At 38.7% G+C, this 6005-nt stretch overlaps 1 long non-coding RNA gene across 3 annotated transcripts in view; it reads left to right on the top strand.

The window, feature by feature from the left end:
- Window positions 1-835: 835 nt before the first annotated feature.
- LOC135448511 (uncharacterized) overlaps window positions 836-6005 on the top strand; it is a 29267-nt gene continuing 24097 nt past the window's right edge. For 2 of the 3 annotated variants that reach the window (XR_010440480.1, XR_010440478.1), the window contains exon 1: window positions 836-907. This is a non-coding gene — a long non-coding RNA (uncharacterized LOC135448511). The remainder of the gene's footprint in view (window positions 908-6005) is intronic. The other variant, XR_010440479.1, reaches the window with a different exon arrangement.

Raw genomic sequence — 6005 nt, 5'->3', positions numbered from 1 at the left:
TTACTGTCAGGAATACTTTGTGTCTTCTTGTTGGCATGCCTTGTTCCCAACTTCCACATCTGAGATAAAAATCTTGTCTCTCTCTTGGTATATAAAGACTAGTCAGGGACAACTCATTCACTTTACATAGTTTAACCCATGAGCTGATTTTCACCTCTTCTTTAACCTATAAATAAATAAAATTTGGACTGCTTTCAAGAAGCTTATGAGAAAGTCTTTGCATTCCAATGTGTTAAACTTTCAAAGCTCTGCAATATGTTTTGGTGAACCTTCAGAGGCAGAGGCAATTCTGAGGCTGAAAATCAGGTTGAGGTTATTATTCTGGGGAAATTTATTACATTCTGGGTATTTCCATAACACAGATGGTGAAATAAAATGCCACACACTTACATAGACATGTGAACCTCTGGATTTATCTATACAGCATTTATCTATGTATGTTGAGAAAAGGAATGAAGCTCTCCACAGGGCTGGTGGGCAGCCACCAGTGGTGTTCCTGAGGGCCACTTCAGTTCCATTTCATAATCAGTGATCCAAATGCAGGATTTGAATGCAAGCTTGCAGCTGATGCCAACTGGGATGTGCTGTTGACTCTCTTGAAAGATGGGACATCTTGCAGAGGGATCCAGACAGACTGGGGAACTGGACAAATATCAATGGGATGGAGTTTAGCTGTAAGGGGATACAACAGAAGAAAATAAAGGTAAGTAATCTTGCCCCCTAAAGAGTTGCAGCTGAGCCAATTATTCAGGATTAGGAGCAGACTTGATGTTAACAAGCCACAGCTGTAGCCAATAAGAAGAATGTTATAAAAGAGTGGGTTGGTGGGATCTGGAGACAGTTGGCTGCTGTGAGGACAAGGAAGAGTCAGTGCCTCGAGGAGCTGCCTGCAAGAAACATCAAGGAGGTACAAAACTCTGGCAATATAGAACTCTTGCAATGTAATGACAATAGAACATTTGCAATATAATGAAAACACTTAGCAAGTCCAAATGCTTGGTTCTTGTCTTGGTTTAGGGTAAATTTTGGAGAAGACCTCTGAAGGGGTTCCCTCTAGAAAGTAAATTCGAGTGGTTGCTTTTCTAATTGGTACAGGAAAAAGATTTCTTTGAAGAGTGGAAAAATTGCTTCTTTAATAGGTAAAGCTTTTATTAGTACAAAAAATGGATATTAAAAAATAAAATTTTTTGTGGTTTTGAAAGAGATGATAAACTGAGAAAGTTCTCTTTGTGGGCTGTAGTTTAGTCCATTTAATCTCTTATTAGTCCCTCTAGTGCTGGAAATGTTGTGGTTTAGGCTCCGTCTGGTGGGCTAAGGGTGTGAGTTGTTGGTGTTCTGGGTTTTTAGTCTAGAGTAGGTTTAAAAAAAAGGAAAAAAACACAGGGAGCCAGGGACCTTCTCTACCTCGGCTAGTTGGAAATCAAAAGCAAGGGAGAGCTCTGTCCCACCATCTGTCCATCTGCAGACAACACAGGAGCAGGAATGTGGAGGAATGAGTGCAGGTGCTGAAAACAAACTCCATACTGCTTCTTCCCCCCTCTTCACTCTCAGAACCAGCTGTTCTGGGCCAAACAGAAGAATGGGGCATCACAAAGCCACCCCAGGCCAATTCTGCATCTGGGGTGGAGGAGCAGCAGGCTCAGGTGTGAACTGGGAGAGGAGAGTCTGGAGAGCAGCCCTGCAGGGACCTTGGGGTGCCCAAGAGAAGGCAGCAGTGTGCCCTGGCAGCCCGGAGGGCAAACTCCATCCTGGTGGGCATCAAAACCAGCTCAGCCCTGCACAAGAGCTGATGGCCCTGCCTTGGTGGGGCCTCACCTGGAGTGTTGGGTGTGAGGGTCCTTGATGCATCCAGAGAACAGTAACAAAGCTCAGGAAGGGTTGGGAAGGACGTGCTGTGAGGAGCCACTGGGGATTTTGGGCTTGTCTGGTTTGGAGAAATGGAGGCACAGAGTTTGTGGTGATTGGGAGTGGAGCTGTGGCTGTGCAGGACAGGTGAATGCTATTGAAGGTGAGGAGCCAGGGAGTGCCCAGGGGTGGAGGGCATAAAAGGCTGGGCTGAAGAACAGGAGGAGCAGTTGCTTGCACCCCTCTGAGGTGGAATGATGTTTTTCTGTATGGGCAGGTGCCTGAAGCCCTCTGATGAGGTAAGGTGTTACTGTGTTTGGGTGAATGCTTAAAGCTTTCTGGTATCTTATGGTGGCACTCTGTGTGTTGTGGCCATCTTGGCTGTGACAGGGAAAAGGAGGCTGAGGGGTGGCCTTGCTGCTCTCCACAGTCTCCTCTGGAGGGTGAGAGGAGTCCATGACGATCTCTCTCCTCCCTGGGATGCAGTGGTGAGCAGAAATGGTTCAAAGCTGTGCTGGGGTAAGTTCATATTGGGTGTGAGGAGGCATTTCTTCATGGAGAGGTGGTCAAATGCTGGAACTGCTTCCTAGAGAGACAGCTGATGCCCCAGACCTGTCACAGTTTTCCATTATTGCCCCTAGTAATGAAGGGATGGGACTATTTTTGGGCTAAGAACAATTCATTGCTCAGATGAGCATCAGTCTCAGAGCTGGGAGGTTTTAGAGGAGCAAGAACTGGGCCATAGCTTGGAGCAGTCACAGGTTCTTTGTTACAAGGCAATACAGAACTTTCTAACCCAACAGACAGCTGCCACAGGGTTTATTTTGCTTTTCTAACCTATCACCTTTAAATAATTCTGCTGCACTGTGGATACTTTTGTCCAATGGGCTTTTAACTCACATGCACACATGAGCTTCTATTAAAACTTCTAAACTCTGAGCTGCTCTATACAACCACACCCCTACATTATAAACCCTTCACCATCTTACCCATACAGTTCCTCACTTAAGGCATAATCTTTCTTACAACTATAGAAACATGAATTTATAATAAAGATTTTATTATGCTTATTTATTGTGAGATTTCTCTGCTTAATGTCTGTGTGTTGTATTTTTACATCAATCCAAGCTTCTTCCAAGGCTGCAGATCAAACCTTTCAGTGTCTGTGGAAGTTTCTGTTTTTCCAATTCCCACAATGGTTTAAAAGCATTTGGACAATGCCCTTCATGGTATGCTTTAACTTTTGGGGAGCCCAGAAGTGCTATGGGAGTTGCATTATAGGTAATTTCCATCAGAACTGGTCTGTTTTAGATTTAAAAAATAAATATTTTTAGAAATATGTTCTCTCTTAATGAATTTGGTCTGGGTTCAAATGCTCTGAAAGAGAGCTGGGAAATATAATAATTTTGAACCTTTATAAAGTCCAGTGTTGTCAGTATCATATAGAGCTTGAGAACTGTTCTGGTTGAGGTAGTTTTTCTGATTTTAATTGGCACTATTAACATTAATTCTTTTTTACTCCAAAATATCAAGGCATGACTTATTTCCTAATTCTTTTATTCAACAGCATAATCTGCAGAGATTAATTCTTCTCACATCTTAATTTATTGTACTAGATGCTTGTTTATCATGTTAGCTTCAGAAATCAAGTGTTCTTTCCGGGTGGAACCATGCTATTTAAAGTATAAATACTGTTTTATCTGCTAATTTATTTTTGAGCTCTGGTAACAGGGGTTTTAGAAACAGTATAAGTATTACATTGTATTTGCATTTCCCATGAAATGGATTTTTATGTGGGTTTTTCTCATTTGTTTTTGTCTTCCCTTTTTCAAAACGAAGCTTTCAATGAATTGTTGTGATGTCACTGCATTGTTTGTTCATGTTATTTCCATAAATATTTTATATTTCTAAAAAAATAGAAACACACTGTGTTTTATTAAAACCTTTTTAAATTCAGAACCTGTTAAGAATTTTCATTGAGATTTTTTGTTTTAATGTTTTCTTCCTTGAATTACAGTGCATTTTTTATTTATTTCAGTTATGTAGTAAAAATGGGCCTTATTCTTTAATCTGTGTAGGAACCTGTGATGACAAAGGGTCTGTGTTTGGAAGTGAGATCACTAAAAAAAAAAAATCTAAAGAGTGATTGGCATCTAGAATTAGTTGTTTACTTCTCTGCTTTTATGTAGTTTGGTTAACAAAAGCTTAAAACACATTTTAGGATAGAAATGAAGTCCACTGAGCTCAAGCTGGATATTTTATTAACGCCTTCTTTTAGCAGTTAACAAGCACAAAATAAAAAGAACTTATTTATTAAACAATAGTAAAACTATTAAAATAGCCAAACTTCAGTAAAATAAAAATTAGTCATTTATTGAACAAATAGGGCTAAAGTTTAGTAAAATAATTATTCATTTATTGAACAAGTAGGGCCAAACTTTAGTAAATAGTGAAATGTTCTTTGATTAGGTCTGGTTGTCCTGACTCTTGCATAGCTGAAGAAAATAATCCTTTCAAAACAGATTGTTGATTTAAGAAAAAAAATCTTTTCCTAGAAAATGAACTGCTGAGAGGTTCCTTTCCAGTTTGTTTGGTCAGGTTGAGTGTTTAGATGGCAGTGAAACTCCCAATAATCTGAAGAAATGGTAACCATGTTCCCATTGTTTTGCCTGTTATCTGGAATTTTTCCAGACTGATCCAGATCCATAAATAAAAATCAAGTTTACAGCTGCACAGTTCTTTCTTTCTCTATGCACACTGATTGTTATTTTTAAAATATTTTAAAAACTGTAGCTTGCATACCATGAGGAGAGAAATTTCTGGAGTTTCTGAGGGTTAATAACTATAGCTCTGTTTGGTTCTTGCCTGTTTAATTTTATTAGGAAAATGGTAGTGGTTAACAGCAGATCTCCTTGGAAAATGTTGCGTTTCTCCATGTGTTTCACATTCCCTTTATCTGGAGTGTCATGTTGTTTTAAGTTGCAGCATATGTAGGCCAACAACAGCTGACATGAAGGGAAGCAGCACAGTGCAGGGTAATGATATGTGACATATCCAGATTGAGAAGGAAATTCAACTTTCTTGGAGCTAGTACCTACTGCTCACTGTGTTTCCCATGAGCATGCCCTCCCTATGCAAATATTAGAAAAGATTTATGTGGAAATATTTAGGTAACAAAGTTTTGAAAAAAGCCACCCAGCGTTTTTGAGATGATCCATAATTCAATCCTGATATTTTTCCCTTATTCAAAAACTAGTCTTATGCAGCAGCAACAAATTGATCTTGATATTTTCACTTACATTTTAGTCAAAATATTACTATTTAATTTTATCCGTATTTGTGAAAGGTCAAGTTATGTGCTCTTATTTGGGTAAACCTTATGGACAACTTAAAAAAAAAGACAAGTTAAAAAAAGGAAATTTGAAACTCCAAATGAATGAAAGTACAAGTCAATTATCAGTCTGAAAATATACCATGAATCTGAGTTTTTTTAGTCAGAATTAAAATGTGGGTGGAACAATGAGGCAGGAGATAAATGCTTTGCAATATATTGTGTGTTGTATTATATTTGGAAAATATTGTCCATACAAGCTGATAAGCAGCAGGATTGTCACTGTTATTGATTGGTGAAGAACTTTTTTTCCTTAAGGAATAAAAGCCCCCCACTGTTTATTGTATTCTTGCTATTGAAGGGCTTTATTTTAAAGTAAAATATAAGTGGTCCTAAATTGAAAATCACTGCACTCATGGGAAAAGTCTGAGAAAAGGCTCAAGAAAACATCATGCCACTGAAGCGAAGCTGTTGGAATTTTCCAGTACAAACCAAGCTCAGAACAACTGATATTATTGAGTAGTCATACAATGCAAGGAAAAAATTCTCCCCAGAACTCTGAGTTTTGGTGTTTTGCTTTCCACTTGAGCTTAGAAAGTTCACTGAATCTCTGGGTTGTCCACTCAGTAGTGGCTTTGGAAAATATGCCCAAGTGTTTAACTATAGTAGTATTACCTGCCTTATAAATGAAATTACTTCTGTTTATTCACTAATGAGTGATGGAACAGAAAAATATGGCTTTTTTTGTACTTGTTGTGCATTTCACTCTCTGAACACAAGGTTTTAATAGATTATTGATTTCATTTTGTTAGAGTGTAACCTGTCATTT

The sequence above is a fragment of the Zonotrichia leucophrys genome, chromosome 5 (genome assembly GCF_028769735.1).
Source record: "Zonotrichia leucophrys gambelii isolate GWCS_2022_RI chromosome 5, RI_Zleu_2.0, whole genome shotgun sequence".
In the NCBI taxonomy this organism is placed as follows: domain Eukaryota; kingdom Metazoa; phylum Chordata; class Aves; order Passeriformes; family Passerellidae; genus Zonotrichia; species Zonotrichia leucophrys.
Note: the sequence above shows the minus strand (reverse complement) of the source record. Positions and strands in the feature narration are given on the sequence as shown.